This window comes from Anopheles darlingi, chromosome 2 (assembly GCF_943734745.1).
Source record: "Anopheles darlingi chromosome 2, idAnoDarlMG_H_01, whole genome shotgun sequence".
NCBI classification, from domain to species: domain Eukaryota; kingdom Metazoa; phylum Arthropoda; class Insecta; order Diptera; family Culicidae; genus Anopheles; species Anopheles darlingi.
In genome coordinates, this window is record NC_064874.1 from 32,116,273 (window position 1) to 32,131,035 (window position 14,763).

Consider the following 14,763-nt stretch of genomic DNA (forward strand, 5'->3'; position numbering starts at 1 on the left):
CATGATCTTTCGACAGTAGTTCCGGTCAACATGCCTTCACCACCACCCCTCGTTACTTACGCGATCATTCTCCGACCATTCGACGAAATGACGACCACCCCGTCCGTTTGTCCCCTTGAAATGGGGTGGGTTGGGTGGCGCAAAACATGAAAATTAGCTCACTCACCACCTCTCCTGGATCGCACGGACACACTGGAACATTCCTTGCGTTTTGTGGTAAGTCGCGAGCCCCCGGACCGTTCACCGGACACGCTGGGTAGTAGTTTACATGTTCATTTATTCGTTCGTTTTTGACGATCCAGCAACCAGCGACGGGGATGGATGGATGGAGAGTGTGTGCGTGTGTGTGTGACGACGTCTATTGTCACTCCCTATGCCTTTTTAATTTCTGAACTTCCCCCTTCTCCCTTCTAGAACACCAGGTGCCCAGGTGCGGTGTCGTCATCCGTGGCTTGGGGTGCCGTCGTGGCCATGGCGTGCAGCCAACGCAAGGCAAGGCAAGGCAAAGCGAATGGTGGAAAGGTAGAGCGCATCGCCGTAAAGTTCGGAAATTGCAATCGGAAGTAAATTATGGCTTTAGAGCTCTTTTCATTTCCCGTCACTGTGGCGCATAAGGCACACAGGCACACACGCACGGAGGTGCTACTTTCAGGCTAAATACCTCCCGGAGAAACCCTCGAATGGTTGACATTTTAGTTTGAACTTTTTGATAATTTTTTGTTCCGTTTTTTTCTCTCTTTTATTGAAGATAACCTTCTCGTTAACACTCTTTGCAGTGAGAGCGGGAAGGTGAGTGTAACAACCGACTTTGGATTCAAAGTTTTCAATATAGTATTTGGAGAAAATTCCCCGCCTCGCGCCCGTCGATTAATAATAGATGGTGACGGTTAATCGTATTGATAAGCTATAATCAGACTGCCTTGAACTCTTTTTGATGAAGTAAAAGAGGTATTAAAAAGCATTTGGTGTTTTAAAATTGTTCGTAGGCGTTATAAATAATTGAATAGTTTTAGAACAATTAAGCCTTCATTTTGACGGCTACGTTATTATGATTTACTTCTGCTTATAATTTCTTGTATGCATTGAAGAAAGTAGATGGAAAAAAATTGCTTGTCTGTGTTATTTAAAATGTTATCCGAGACATGCTGTTATACTATTTCTTCTCAAAAACAATGTTTTTAGATGCGCCAACTGGTTCTTAAAGGGGCAAGAAGTTATAAATATTAAAGAATGTGTACCCTTGCTTTATACCCTTAAGCAAAAGCAAAGCATAAGCAGAAGCCCCGTACATTCTATTCCGGTTATTACATTTTGGGTGAATTTCAGTTTGAGTCAGACATTTAGCAGCAATTTGAGTCAGACATTTAGCAGCAACATTTCAGAATTTAAGAGACGCTGCAAGTGATTTATTCAATTTTAGCTTTATTATTACTACTGTTATTATCGACCTTTGCGAGGTATTCATGATACATGATGTATGTGACCGTTATTGGAAAACTAACACTAACAAAGTTGATGAAACTGATAAGCAATTGTTTATTTTTATGGGCCAGAACCAAAATAATCCTGATAATGAAGAGTTTTTTGTTAATGACCAAACAAAAACATGAAAATCGAAAATAATCAATTGGAAAACCTACTAATCGGTTCGTTTGAGTCACTCGATTAGTTATAAAGAGTTCCAGAACACCATCATCAGCAACAGGAAATGCCCACGAAATGATGAATTACAATTTGTGGCTAAACGATGTTTAACTAACCTTTGGTTATGTTTAACTAACCTTTGAAGGAGAAAATAATGATCTTCAACAATAAGGATTTTAAAAGGCTTGATTCTTTTTATGAGATGTTGTTGAAAAGGCCATGCAATGGTCAATACTTTTTAAAGAGACCGCGAAGTGATTGGTTTTTTTCAAAACATTCCCATTTCCCAGATGACAGAAGCAAAGTACCTCTTACTATCCCTTTTCGACGATGAGCACGGAAGCGTGAAAGACAATCACACGGGAGGGGTGGGCGCAGGATAAACCTGAGGACCGAGGTACAGGACCTCCTAGACAAGCACCACATTGTAGTCCAAACCAGAACCATTGGTACAATAAAAGCACGATTTACCATAATTAACACCTTACAGCTTCCTTCGGAAGAGAAGCAAGAGAGGCAGAGTGAAGCGGGAGTGAGGGAGACATCCTATTTGCCTGTCCCTTTGTTTCAACGGGAAGCTGCAAATCACAGCCCTGGAACGCGGGAAAGGGGGAAAAAAATGCATTGGCCGCACCGTTGCATCGTAAATTCTCCACGATGGCCCTTGTGGCTGGCAGCGGTCTGTACATTTCGAAAACAAAAGCGCGCTCTGGGCGAAAGGGTTTGTAGCTAATTAGCTCCCGGGCCTGCTGCTGCTCCTGTGTTGTAGTTATTTTGCTGCGTTAGTCATCTTTTGCTCTTCCGCAAACCATTCCGTGACCATCATCGCCCGATCTGTGTGCCACCTTTTTTTGTTGCGGCGTTGCGTTTGGATGCAGTTCAAAACATGCACATCCCGGGACTGTAAGCCTTCACACGGTCACTGCTACATAATCTATACAGCGGCACGGTGTTCTTTTCGATGCATTCATTCACCAAGACTAAAGTATCGTTCGACGCCGATAGATAGCAACAAAAGGAGTCTAAAAAAAACAGGCGAAACGAGTTGAAACGAGGAAAACACACTCTCGTGGAAAATGTGAAGTATTCCATTCTGCCCTTGTAGTTATGTTTTCATTTGCAGTTTCCACTGGCCACAGTGTTTTGCTTCACCTATTCTCACTTTAGCTTTTTGTTAATTCCAAACGGCCACTAATGTAAGATGGTATCAGCAGCAGCTGACCCGGCTGCCGACGACCACATACCCGGCTGCTGCCGTTGGTCCTGCGTTGCAATTTCGTTGCATTGGCCAAAGGGCCATTGGCTGCAACGAAACATCAGCCGCTGGATAGTCTGGGAGAGATTGGTTTTCTATAACGAATGATTGCCATACAACACATCGACCAATCCCCTCGAACCGGAACTTTCTAGTGCTTCTTGCCACTCCAACCAGCAGGGTTGCATTTTGAAGTAATGAAGAAGTGGTGTAAAAATGAAAGGTAGAAATGGAAAATCTCCTCGAAATTGCATCTTTGGAGAATTGATGCCGTGCTGATTGGAATGGCCGGCCTGCCTTTGCTGCCTTCCATTTGCTAATTATCTATTGTGGTTCCCCCGAGTGTGTGTGTGATTAGAAAGCTCGGGATTAATTTCTTCATCATTTCGAAAGACACTGGCGACGAGCGGTAGCTCCCCTTCGTCTAGCAACAGCATACGAACTGATCGAAATCGAAGATCAATGGGACTTGGGCACCATTGAAATGGCATGCAATCTTTGGAGTAGAGGCACATGTCTTGATTGGCTATGGAAATGGATGCTACTGCATGCCATCATCATTCCATGACCTGATTGACGTATTTCCGGAAACACTTCAAACGTTTTCAAATCCCCCACAACCAACCATAACCGATGAGCAAGAAAGGATAACCACTACTTAGGCCACCGAGACAAAGCAACACCAACAAGCCGCAACCCTCAACATCGGGGCCGAACAACGGTGCAAAACGGCCAAAACCCGGCAAAGTCAAGTCCGATTTTGCATTCGCTTTCGTCGTTGACGGAGCACATTTAATTCCTTTACCTTTGCGTGATCATTACTCAACTCGTCCTGTTTCCGGTTATGGTTTCCGTCCCGTCATCGTGTCAATGTGCTGGCGGCGGCGAAGACCTAGGAAGGACCAGACCCCCGGGACCAGAGGTTGGCTGAACAGTACATGCACTGGCCGACGTTTACCGTTTACCGCACAGTACTTCCGACCAAAACAGAGGGCCTTTTCGGTGGATAGTGTAAGGAAACAAATTAATCAAAACGCGCGCGGCGCAAGAAAGTGGCTCGCTGAAAGAACGACTCCCGCGTGGAACCCGTGGAATCCGCTAGTAAACCTCTTCGCCTGCGTGTCGTGACGAAAAGAGGAAATTGGCTTTCAGTCTCACTTGTCTGTCAGACGGTGCCGCGCCGCCTCCAATCATCAGTTATCAATTGATGGCACGAAAAAAAAAACCAGTAACTCTTATGGCGTGGTAAAGTGAATTCAGGAGGCGACCGAAAAATGATGGAGCGCTAGCACAGAGGAAAAAAAACGCGTCTTTGTTTTTGTTTCCAAGGAAAAAAGCAGGCTTCTATGTTTCATTTGTGATTGCAAATTTTGGTTTTTAAAATGAACACAAAGTAGCCTACGATGGTTGCTTCGGCAGTTTTTTTGTATCCAAATAGTAGCTAAAGCGTGCTTTAAAGATCTGTATTGAGCAGTCAGTTCAATAGGTTTACCAAAAAACCTCTAACGGGAACATCTAACGGGTTGCTTGGATGCAGTGTTCCAGTGGTAAAGTAGCATCAAAAAGATGGCAGAACGGCTCTATTCACCCGGGGTCCATGATGATTAATATTGTTCCCTCCCCCACTTGAGGTCGCGGAGAGTAGAGTAGAGCTTACGAACAACTACTCAGTACCGGTGGGTTGGTGGGTGTACTCGGCCGTGTTGGTCAGCCATTGGCTGTTCTCTATCGTGAGTCGGTTTCCACTTCCCTCACTTGAAAACTTCTACTTGAGTTGGCCGCGAATCGCGATTCGCTGAAACTTCGCCGTTCCGCGTGAGGTGGGCGCCCGGGCGTCGGTCGGTTGGTGGGGGGTGGGACTGGGCCCATTGATCGTATCTTCGCAGCACAGCAACAACAATCTCCACCTCCACCGGCCTGGGATGCACAACACACTTCCACACGAGAAGCAGCGATCGTTTTTTTCCGCTTCGTTTCACTGACGACATCGCATTGGGGGCGGGTGATGGTTGTGTGGAGGACATTATGTTCGGTGGCCTCGACTAGAACACCGGCCAAGGGGTCTCGTCGCGCATTCTGCATCATTCCGTAGCACAGAGAATCGCGCATTTCATGACGATGGCCGCGGATGAGGTCGGGATCGCCTTCATGTGACGTTTCTTATGAGGCTGGACGGGTTTTTGCATTTCTCGCGAACATGCAACGGATGAGTTTTTTTTTGCACTGAAGCCTGCGGGAAAATATCCGAGCCGTATGATGATAGAGCTTTCAAAGAGAGAACGTTCGATACTTGCCAAGCGCTGGCCCTGGCGATGAAAATCGATCACTCGATGAAGCTAGACGGCAATCATGAATGTTTCTGAGATTCTGTTTTTTTCCGTGAATAGCTCGAGGATATGCATCTCGAGAACGAGAATGAAAGAATTGATATCGACGAGGATAGCAATTTTTTACCATTAAGGCTGTACGTAGCACGATATATTTCCTTTATACAGAATACTCGTGTTGCAGGAAAGGTTGAAGATTATTTTGGATTAACCCTGCAGTTGGGTTAAAAAAAATTTACCTTTTTTTGTTTAGCCATTTGGTCCATAGTGTACTTTGCATGGAAATGACTATGTAAAGGCTTGAGTTTGCAATGTTTTGATTCTATACTCCAAAGATATTGAATTATTTGACTGTATGTTTGTTTATATTGGCCCAGTGAAGTAGAAACTCACACGAACGAATTTGGGCGCCAAAAAGTTACTTAGATGCGAGAAAATTTGACGATATAAAATGTGCTGTATGTGGAGTATTTGTGTGTAGAAATGATAGAGAAAGATAATGTACCACATGTATCACCCAAAACTTCCTGAATAGCTATATTATGAATAGTATTAGAGGAAATTTTGAAAAATTGAAGATTGGAACAAACGGTCAGAACCCAACTGCAGGGTTAAAAAACGATTGTTAAATACACGATATCTCTTAACCACAAATGCTAGTGTAACGCCACTAGAAGAACCTTCTTGATACGGAATAGTTATTTGACAAACAAAATGGAACAGTTGAAACATAAAATGTTGTGCCTCAAATATACCGCAAATGATCGCCCATTCGCCCGCCCTTCTTGTAGGAATCGAATCAGTGAATGCTAAACGTAACGTTGCAATTTGCGAAGACACGAATGCAATTAGCGTTGCCGCTGCGTGGACGGGCGGCTCTCCGAAACCAATTTCTTAATCGTCTCCCTCCCCGCCCCTCACGTCTGTCTCAGACAGACATTCCCCTTTCGAATCGAAGACACTCAACTCGAGCAGAGTGAAGGCTCATCAAAAGTCCAAAGTTTTCTCATCATCGCGCCGATATTTCGCGCCGCCGGCATGTCTCGTCAATTTCCCGACCCGCTCGTAATTGCCGATTTCCCGCTTTCTTTCGCAGTTCGGTTTCCGGTGGTTTCCGTGCGCACGGGATTGCACGGGTTGCATCGAATGCATTACCATCCTCACCACCATCGAGCCCACTGCGAAAGCTAACATGTCTTGGGTATTTAGAAGAAAATTTTAATTTTCCTTCCACTCCGCCACCGGGAAAGTGCATTCTTTGCTGTGGGAGAAGGGTGTTGGTGTGGCGGTGGCCCTGGAGCGCACACATGCCATGCCGAAGAGCCTCACCGGAAGCGCTGGTGCCTCTTGTGGTGAACTGTTGGTGAAGGGTTCATGTCGGGCGTTTGTTTTACTATTTCGTTTTTTATGTTTTGTTTTTTTGCCCATCGTCGTTGTTATTTTCCAACCAACCCACCCCGCCGCGGCATTCAATGGCCTTCGAGCGGACGTTTGTGTTTGGCCAGTGTTGGCCTTCTTGTCCGCTTTCTTCGCTTATCGACAGATTTCATATCACACATAACCTGTCATCGCATGGCATGGCGCCCCGCAAAAACCTGGGGCCGCAAAAGAAAGTCCGTGAAAGTCCGGGCACACCGTGTGGTAGTGTGAGTGTGTGTGTGTGTGGGGAAGTGTTTGGAACCTGTCAATGGTTCGAGTTTATGGCCGGTACCGGTTATGGGTGCCAGGGTTGCATAGATAGAGACACGAAAACCAACAACAGCAAGAAGAAGAAGATGATGGGTGCCTGGAGGATGGGCGGGGGGTGGCATGTGACGCTGATGCAACTGTTGAAAGGCTTCCAAAAAACTGGGCTCCAAAGTGTGCCGCATTCGCGTGCTAGCGTGATTATCACCGGTAGGAAGGAAAAGCTACCGCGAAACTGTACGCTCTACACTTCACTTCACAATGCGATAACACACAGTGGTTTATAATTTATTTCTTGTCATCGAATGCATCACATGCATCCGCATATTATTGGGCGGGTGGCGGAGGGCCGAAGGTGCGGTAGGTACGGTGCAACGTATCACGAGGTTCGCTGGCTGGATAGAAATGCGAACAAACGATTGAATTTGAAGCCCGTCAGCGCGTCGCGTTTGGTGTGTCTCCTCGAGAAAGTGACGACAAGAGCAGCTAGCCTTTGTGCATCGTATGCATCGCTACTCCCCCCGGGGCCAGTATGTGGGCAGCACCTAATATTGCACTGGAGGCCACGAGATGGAATGTGGTGTGGTGTGTAGCCGTGATACCAGTGATACCGTTTCGACAGGCCATTGAGCGCGAGTGTGACAAGGATACTAACGGTTTTTATGTGCTCGGGGGCCTGTTTTTTTTATTGCTGCTATGCATTAAGTCCTTGTGTGTGTGTGTGGACACAAATTGTGCGCCATTAGAAAAGGTGGAGCATACTACTCCTCCTCCTGGATAGAGTCCCTTCGGTATGCGTCACACTGTTTGTCAGTTACCATGCATTGCATCAAATCTTATCAAAAGAAAGTGTCATAACGAAGGCTTGAGGTAGAGCTTCAGAGCATCCGCCTTCGGTGTGAGGTTCTAGCGTTCGCGATGAGCTATTAAAGGTTGGATCGTATAAAAATGGTGCCACATGCAAACGGCAAACCACTTACCTGACATCAGTGGTAGTTAAGGGGCTTGTGTCGAATATCGGTGATATATTGTGGATGTATCTGTAACGATTATAGAACAGATTAGTTTATCGGAGCCTTAACTGGAGCGGAGTAGGTTCATGATTTTAAAACACAAGAAATGAATAAATATGCTGTTTTTTTTCTCAATTTGACTCAAACGTTGAAACGTCTATGCGGAGCAATCGGTCGGCTTCGGCTTCGTTCGGGTGAAAAATGGTCAAAATACGCGCACCGGACACCGGATCTTTCCGTGTACGTACACTTAGTCGGTCTCGCACACAATCTACTAGATCTTGAAAATTAATATAAACCTATATTAGGCAAGGCGTTTGTCGTTTAATTTCAATAAACAAGTTGGTAAAAAACCAATATATACACCTCAACCGATTCGGTAGGCTAACCGATTCTAATTGCATACATTTAGGGGCCGAACATTTCAAAATTTGGCGGTTAAATAACCAGTAGAATGAACAAGAACCTTAAACATGAGATTAAATCAATTTATGGTGCGAAAAACTACCCAAATAATATCTTTCGACAATGAAAATGTAATGGCATCTCCCTCTCCTCTTCCGTAATAGCACTATTTAACGTTTATAACGTATTTTTCAAAGATATTTAACTAAAAAGGTGTGTATGTTTTTGGGACAATTATTATGTCTAAATCATCTTTTTATCTAGCTGGAAGGGACGGGGGGAGGTACAAGCGATGTACTAGGTATGTACTCGCTCCCTAACTACCCCTCCTCCACTTTTCACATGTATTTCTGTGTCCGGCTCATTCTATCGGTTATCTAACCGCATAATTTTGAAATGGATAATCGCTAAAATTATTTGAATCGGTTGAGGTGTATGTTTTGGTTTTTTACCAACAAGTTTATTTAAACAAAAAAATAAATTCCAATAATGAATCTAATTTAATCCGTTTGTTTTGCTTTCTTTTTCCTGTTTGGATAGAAAAAGGACTAACAGATCGAATGTTATTCATAATGTTCACCCAACATGTGTGTTTATGACAGATAAGAGCAAAAGAATTTCCTTTAATAAAGAGTTTGCGCTCAGTTTTTCCGGTTTTCCAACGATCGGAAGCGGAAAAGAAAAGTGCACCGCGCACGCGTTCACGAGCCGGAAAACCTTTTTATTTAGCCTGCAGTTATGCAATGCGTGTACATACGCTAGCGCCCTCTAGGCAATGAGCGCGTGAAGCTCGATTTGAATCTTCCGTTTTTTCGGATTTCCAGGAAAAATACAAAAAAATAAACGAAAGATTCTTCCAAATGAAGATCTTAACCAAGATTTCACAAAAATCGTGGCACAAAAATATCAGTAAAACGGGCAAATATAACAAGTACAAGAGAGCAATACGATGACACGTTGGTTCAATCTAAAACTATCTATTAACAGCTGCACTGAAAACATTCTCAGATATTCCCGGATTGAAACAGAGCAGCTGTATCGACCATGAAGCCAGAATAGTAGTAATATCGACATGGAGAACGATGGAGTTCGACAGAGAGTGGTGGAAGGATTTCCTATGACAGAGCAATACCGCTCTTCGGTTCTGACCCCTAACAAGTGAGTAATTGTAAGCATTAGAGGAAGAAACATAAAGCTACAAATGAAGCGATACCAAACCATAAACGTTCAATGGTCAAACTCGCCTCGGCCGTCCTTTACATGGTAAAACCAAAACCCATACAAACGAAAAGTTCAGTTCAAATTCTGCCAATCAATTGTTAGAAAACGGATCGAATTGTAGTATTTTGTATGATTCGGTATAATTGTTTTTTTTTGTGTTGCTTGAATGATACATCACCATATGGTAACCGTCCACACTAACAAATCAACAGTTTTCTTTTCTTCTTTCTCCATTTGTCTAACATTTGCGGTGCTTCTTCAGGTATGCATGCTATCACAGCTTGGCTTTGAAACTCGGTTTTCTTCTCCGTTGATTCTTCTTTTTCTTCTCGCAACGACGAACCCATTGCTTTTCTTCTTCTTATTTTTTCTTCTTCTTCTTTTCTCGTTGGCGTCAATCTTCTTGCCTAGCACTCGCGAGTACGTTACCGGAGACGAAAGATGCTCGTCGCGAATCCGCGACTACAATGGCGACGACTATATCACGGTGACGATTTCTGAGGCGTAACATTGGTTTGTTCTTCAATAACAGGTGGAAAAGCAACTTCAAACTGCATAAAATCTCATCCAAAGTATACCAATCGGAGTAACCCAAAGTATTCCTCACAGAAGCATCATGGGCAACAAATGGCCTGTTGTACTGTTTGGAGCGAAAAAAAACCTCTGCTCCTCCACCGACAGTGTATCACAAGTTTGTACTTTACGAAATCCTCGCCCGAGGACAAAACCGTGGACAAGTCGATGAACATTGGGTATATAAAACTATTCATCAACTGGCCAGCCGGTCTAAACTCATTAATCTTTATAAATACAGCGGATTTACCAATAAACTCATGAACTCTACAACAAACGATGGCACTATGGGACCGGGGGCGGGACTTTTTTTTTGTATGCCATAAGCTTCTCCAATATACTATGCATCGTGTAAAACTGTAGGAAACCTCTTGCTTGGGAAAAAGACGAGATACTTGCACGTACCGGTGGTGAACGATTTGAATCACACTCACTTGCACTGCACAGTCACTTGCTGTCTTCTTTTCGGTAGTAATTTTCATGGAAACCACTGACACTACTGCCACTTGTTACATGCACACACACACACACAAACTCCTGGGCCCGTGTGCACACCACACGCAAGGACACTCGTCGTCCCGAAAACGACGCGTGGCGTTACAACAAACACCACACCACAGAGCCCCGTGCACGGCGTACGCGGTCACACACTTTCTCTTTTCACTTCGCTCCGCTTCTTCTAGGCGCTTCTTCCTCGTAGGACGTCAGCAGCAGGCTCCACGCGGTTGGCCTGTGTCCTGCCTGTGTCCTGCCCCACCCTTTTGACGAATCTGCCAGCGACCGCGGGCTTCTTACGCATATAGAATGTAGTGGAATGGACTGTTCACCCTCTACCAAAACACCGAACGGGCTCGCTAGTGGATCGCGTTCAATGGAGTTACCATCGCGACGATCTAGTAGGGCACCATCTTGAGCGCAGTTAATTTGGCGGCCACACAGCGGTCCAATCGGTCACCTTTCCAACGATCGCTTAAACAACACTTTACACGGGATACAGCCACAGCACAACACCTTGTGTGTCCCAATGCCGGATCTGCCTTTTCCCGGTTTTCCTTCATTTCCTTTCCAACTCTCCAAACAGCTCAATAGTCACCGACACATACACTCACACCTGTGCACTGCACCTTCTGCACATACACACGCACACTCCTTCTCTCTCTCTCTTTCTCTTCCTCTATCTGTACTCGAGGTTACGAGCAAATTGTTCGATTCGTTTGACACACTTTTCCAGCTCGACAGTATCGACAGCGAACTAGATTTTCCACTCAGACTTCGCTTGTTTTGTTTTGTGTGTGTGTGTTTGTTTTTTTATTTATTTGTTGGTTGTTTGCTTTGATTTCGGTTCGGCGGTTTTGTGATGGTTTTGTTGGTTTTGCCTTCCAATAGACCCCACATTGACTACTGCACTACGGCAAACCTTCGCGTGTGTGTAATGTTCTTCTCCTTTGCCTTTTTTTACGAACCGTTACCGAAGTACTTCACTTCTTCACCAATCGCTAACCGGTGGTGGATGGTGGCGGCGCTGGTCTGCTGGTGGTGGTTGGTTTGACCTCTCACCGGCGAATGGCGTTTTTGCATTAGTAAAAAATTGCCCGAGTACCTAGCGACTCGCTGAACTGAAGAACTTCCTCTTGGACGGAGGGATGAGGGTTGGGGCACCGAAAGGAAAACACACACACGACGACAACGACGACAACGACGACGACGGCCCTCGCCAGGACTCGCACTAGCTGGCAAACGACGACGATGCCGATGACAACAAACCGCCGTCTCGGCGGCCGGTGGTAAGATGGTACCGGAGTGGTCCACGCTGGCAATGACGACGACGCTGCACGTGTCTCGTGTGGGGGAATAACATGATAAACTGGTTCGTAGTGTGATCACGCCTAAACCGACAACCGCATCTGCTCGTCGTCTATGGCCGTGGATCATCGGGAAAATGTCGATCAATCAGACCTCACACACACGCACTCGTCCGGGGACGTCGCGCGGACGACCGTTGTTGGTTGCTTTTGCGCGAGGTTTAACCAATCGTCATTATCTGCTCAGTGACGTACACCAGACACTGATGCTGCTGATGCTGCTGATGCTGCTTCTTTCTTCGACGCTTGCTGCTGGCAGCAAGGTTCGTTTCACATAGTTTTTCACTCACGGGCACTGGCGACCGACGTCGATCGTCCCTTAGTAACCCTGGCAACAGATTTGAACGCAACTGTTTCTTCCAATCGTTAAAGCCCAAGGCGCACGCCGGCATGATGTTGTTACGATGAGAGACGTTTTTTTTTTGCTTCTTCTCTTCTCTTGCTTGGCTGCTGCTACCTTATGCCGGCTTCAAATTGCACATTATTACAACCTCGCTCCCCTTTTTTGCTTTTGCTGCTGCTACTGATCCCCGGAACACACACGCATACACACACACACACACTATCGGTATCGTTCCGGAAGCGATGGTTATATCCGGATCTCCGATTGGTTCCCCGGATGGTTTAGCCAGTAGCAGCAGGCTTTTGAGTTTGGGTTTAGTGGAACGATTTCCCGTTTACACGATTGGTGTAGGTGTCTAGTTTTTAATGCGATACGATAATATTTATATTTAGGTTTTTTTTTTGCTTTATACAACTATCTTATTACAAGAGTCCGCTTTTTGCCGCTTTTTGAGAACATTTCACACACACTGTTATATAGTCGTTTTATAGTATTGAGTGGTTAGTGGTTGGTGCGTTTAATGCTACGCACCGAGCCAACGAAAGAGTTCGAAATGAAATGCATTGTATCGTAAGTTGGTATTGTTTGTTTGTAAAACCAAGAACAACGTCGTTTTTTTCTATCGTCGCAACACTGACGCGACGCAGGTGGTGGAGACGCACTCTCCCAAGGCACCACTGATGACGAACGTGCGTAGGGGGATGGTTAGCGAATCCGTTCCGGTGATGGTGGTGTTGGGTCGGAACATGCTGTTGTTTTTTGCACTCCTGCCTGCTGGTTCTTCTTCTGCTTCTACTTCTTCTCCTACTTATTGAAGCCTGTCCGGGGTCCTATGTTGTACGGCCCTAGACGACACCCGTTTTAGTCACACACACACGCACACACGCACGCACTTAATTAAGCCGCTTCACACTCTCGGCGCACAACTGCACCGGACCGGATATATTTTTGCCGGAGTTGAGTGGGGTAATCCAAGGCAATTCGCTGATTCCGTTTGAGATGTTCACACTACGGCCGATGATGTCGATCGGTTTGCTGCGGAGGATTTGCGATGATCACCCGCGCACCCTTGCAGCGAGCGACGTTGCGATGGTTGCTTTGGTATCCTTTTTTCTGCTTTGCGCCTTGTATTGTGCTCTGAGCAAGTGCTGCCTTCACACTAGCCACTTGCCGCTCTTTTTTGCTTCTCGCTTCGCTGAGTACTGAGTGTAGATTTTGAGCTGATGATACGATTTTACTTCGCTTTCCTGTTGTTGTGATGGAACTGATGATCTGATCTGTGCTGGGTTTTTGCGCGCGCCTCCGACGACTCTCCGGCTCTATCTGCTTCGTAGTCGGTTGTTTAAACACTGTTTGCTTTGATTTTGTGTTTTGCTTCTTCTGCCGCTGCTACTGCTGCTGCTGCTTCTATTTCACAGTTATGCTATTGACGACACTGCTTCTTCCCGGTACTATTGCTGCTGATGGTGAGAGATGATGGTGTTGAGTTTTGTGTTGTGTTTTTGGGGAGAAAATGGGTTTTTCGTTTTAATTTCTTAATCCACGCCACGCTTTGCTGCCACTCCAAGTATGCTTTGGAAAATTTTGGATATTTTTTTTAAACTTCGTTTTAAACGTTTTTTTTTTCGCTTTTCGTTTGGTTGCTGAATTGATTCGAAATAGTTTTTTTTTTTGCCCTTAGCTGCGTCTACGCGGAATCTTTCCCCCGGGGGCGCTTCTTGCACCGGTCCGAACCGTAAGAGAGCCGAGTTAGATGTGGTACAGCAGTTTCTGAAGTCAACTGATAATATGAGGTGTAAGTGGCAGACACGTACACACATCTGGACACACACACACACAAAAACACACACTGACACCGCACTCTGCTCGTAGCTCGGCACACTGGACCCTGAGCCTGAACTTCTTGAGCGTGTGGCCGGTACTGTACCCCCTACTGTCTCTCTTTCACACCGGCCGATTCCAGATTACTGTGTCCCTTGCCGACGACCCGGGGCCACCGCCACGGCTTATGCTCTGGCCTTCTCTAGACTCGAAGACAACGACGCCGACGTGGCCGACGATGCTACCGAAGGAACGAAGCAGCGCACTCGGAGGGTGACTCCGAAGACTCCCTTTGCTTCGCCTTTGAAAGCATCGCCCACCACCACCAGCACCGTCGTCATCCCCAGTCTTCGAGTTGAGAAGAAGCACACGAACGACGTAGACAGGCACCTCGACGACCACGACGACGACGACTACGACGACGACGACGACGACAACGATTCTACCACTATCACTCACTACTATCTTCCCATCTCCTCTCTGTCTAGTACACCACTCGCTATCGCTCTCTATCTCAGGGTGGTGAGTGGGTGGGTGGGAGGGTGGGGGAGGGGCGCACACAACTTCTTCGCGAAAAATCCTTGGAGCGACGGGAGAGCCACCACCGGAGAAC

At 45.9% G+C, this 14,763-nt stretch overlaps 1 long non-coding RNA gene across 1 annotated transcript in view; it reads right to left on the minus strand.

The window, feature by feature from the left end:
• Positions 1–14,158, minus strand: part of LOC125950634 (uncharacterized) — a 49,468-nt gene extending 35,310 nt beyond the window's left edge. The window contains exons 1-2 of the long non-coding RNA XR_007468734.1: positions 10,530–14,158; positions 7,893–7,952 (exon numbers count right to left, since the gene is read on the minus strand). This is a non-coding gene — a long non-coding RNA (uncharacterized LOC125950634). The remainder of the gene's footprint in view (positions 1–7,892; positions 7,953–10,529) is intronic.
• Positions 14,159–14,763: the final 605 nt, after the last annotated feature.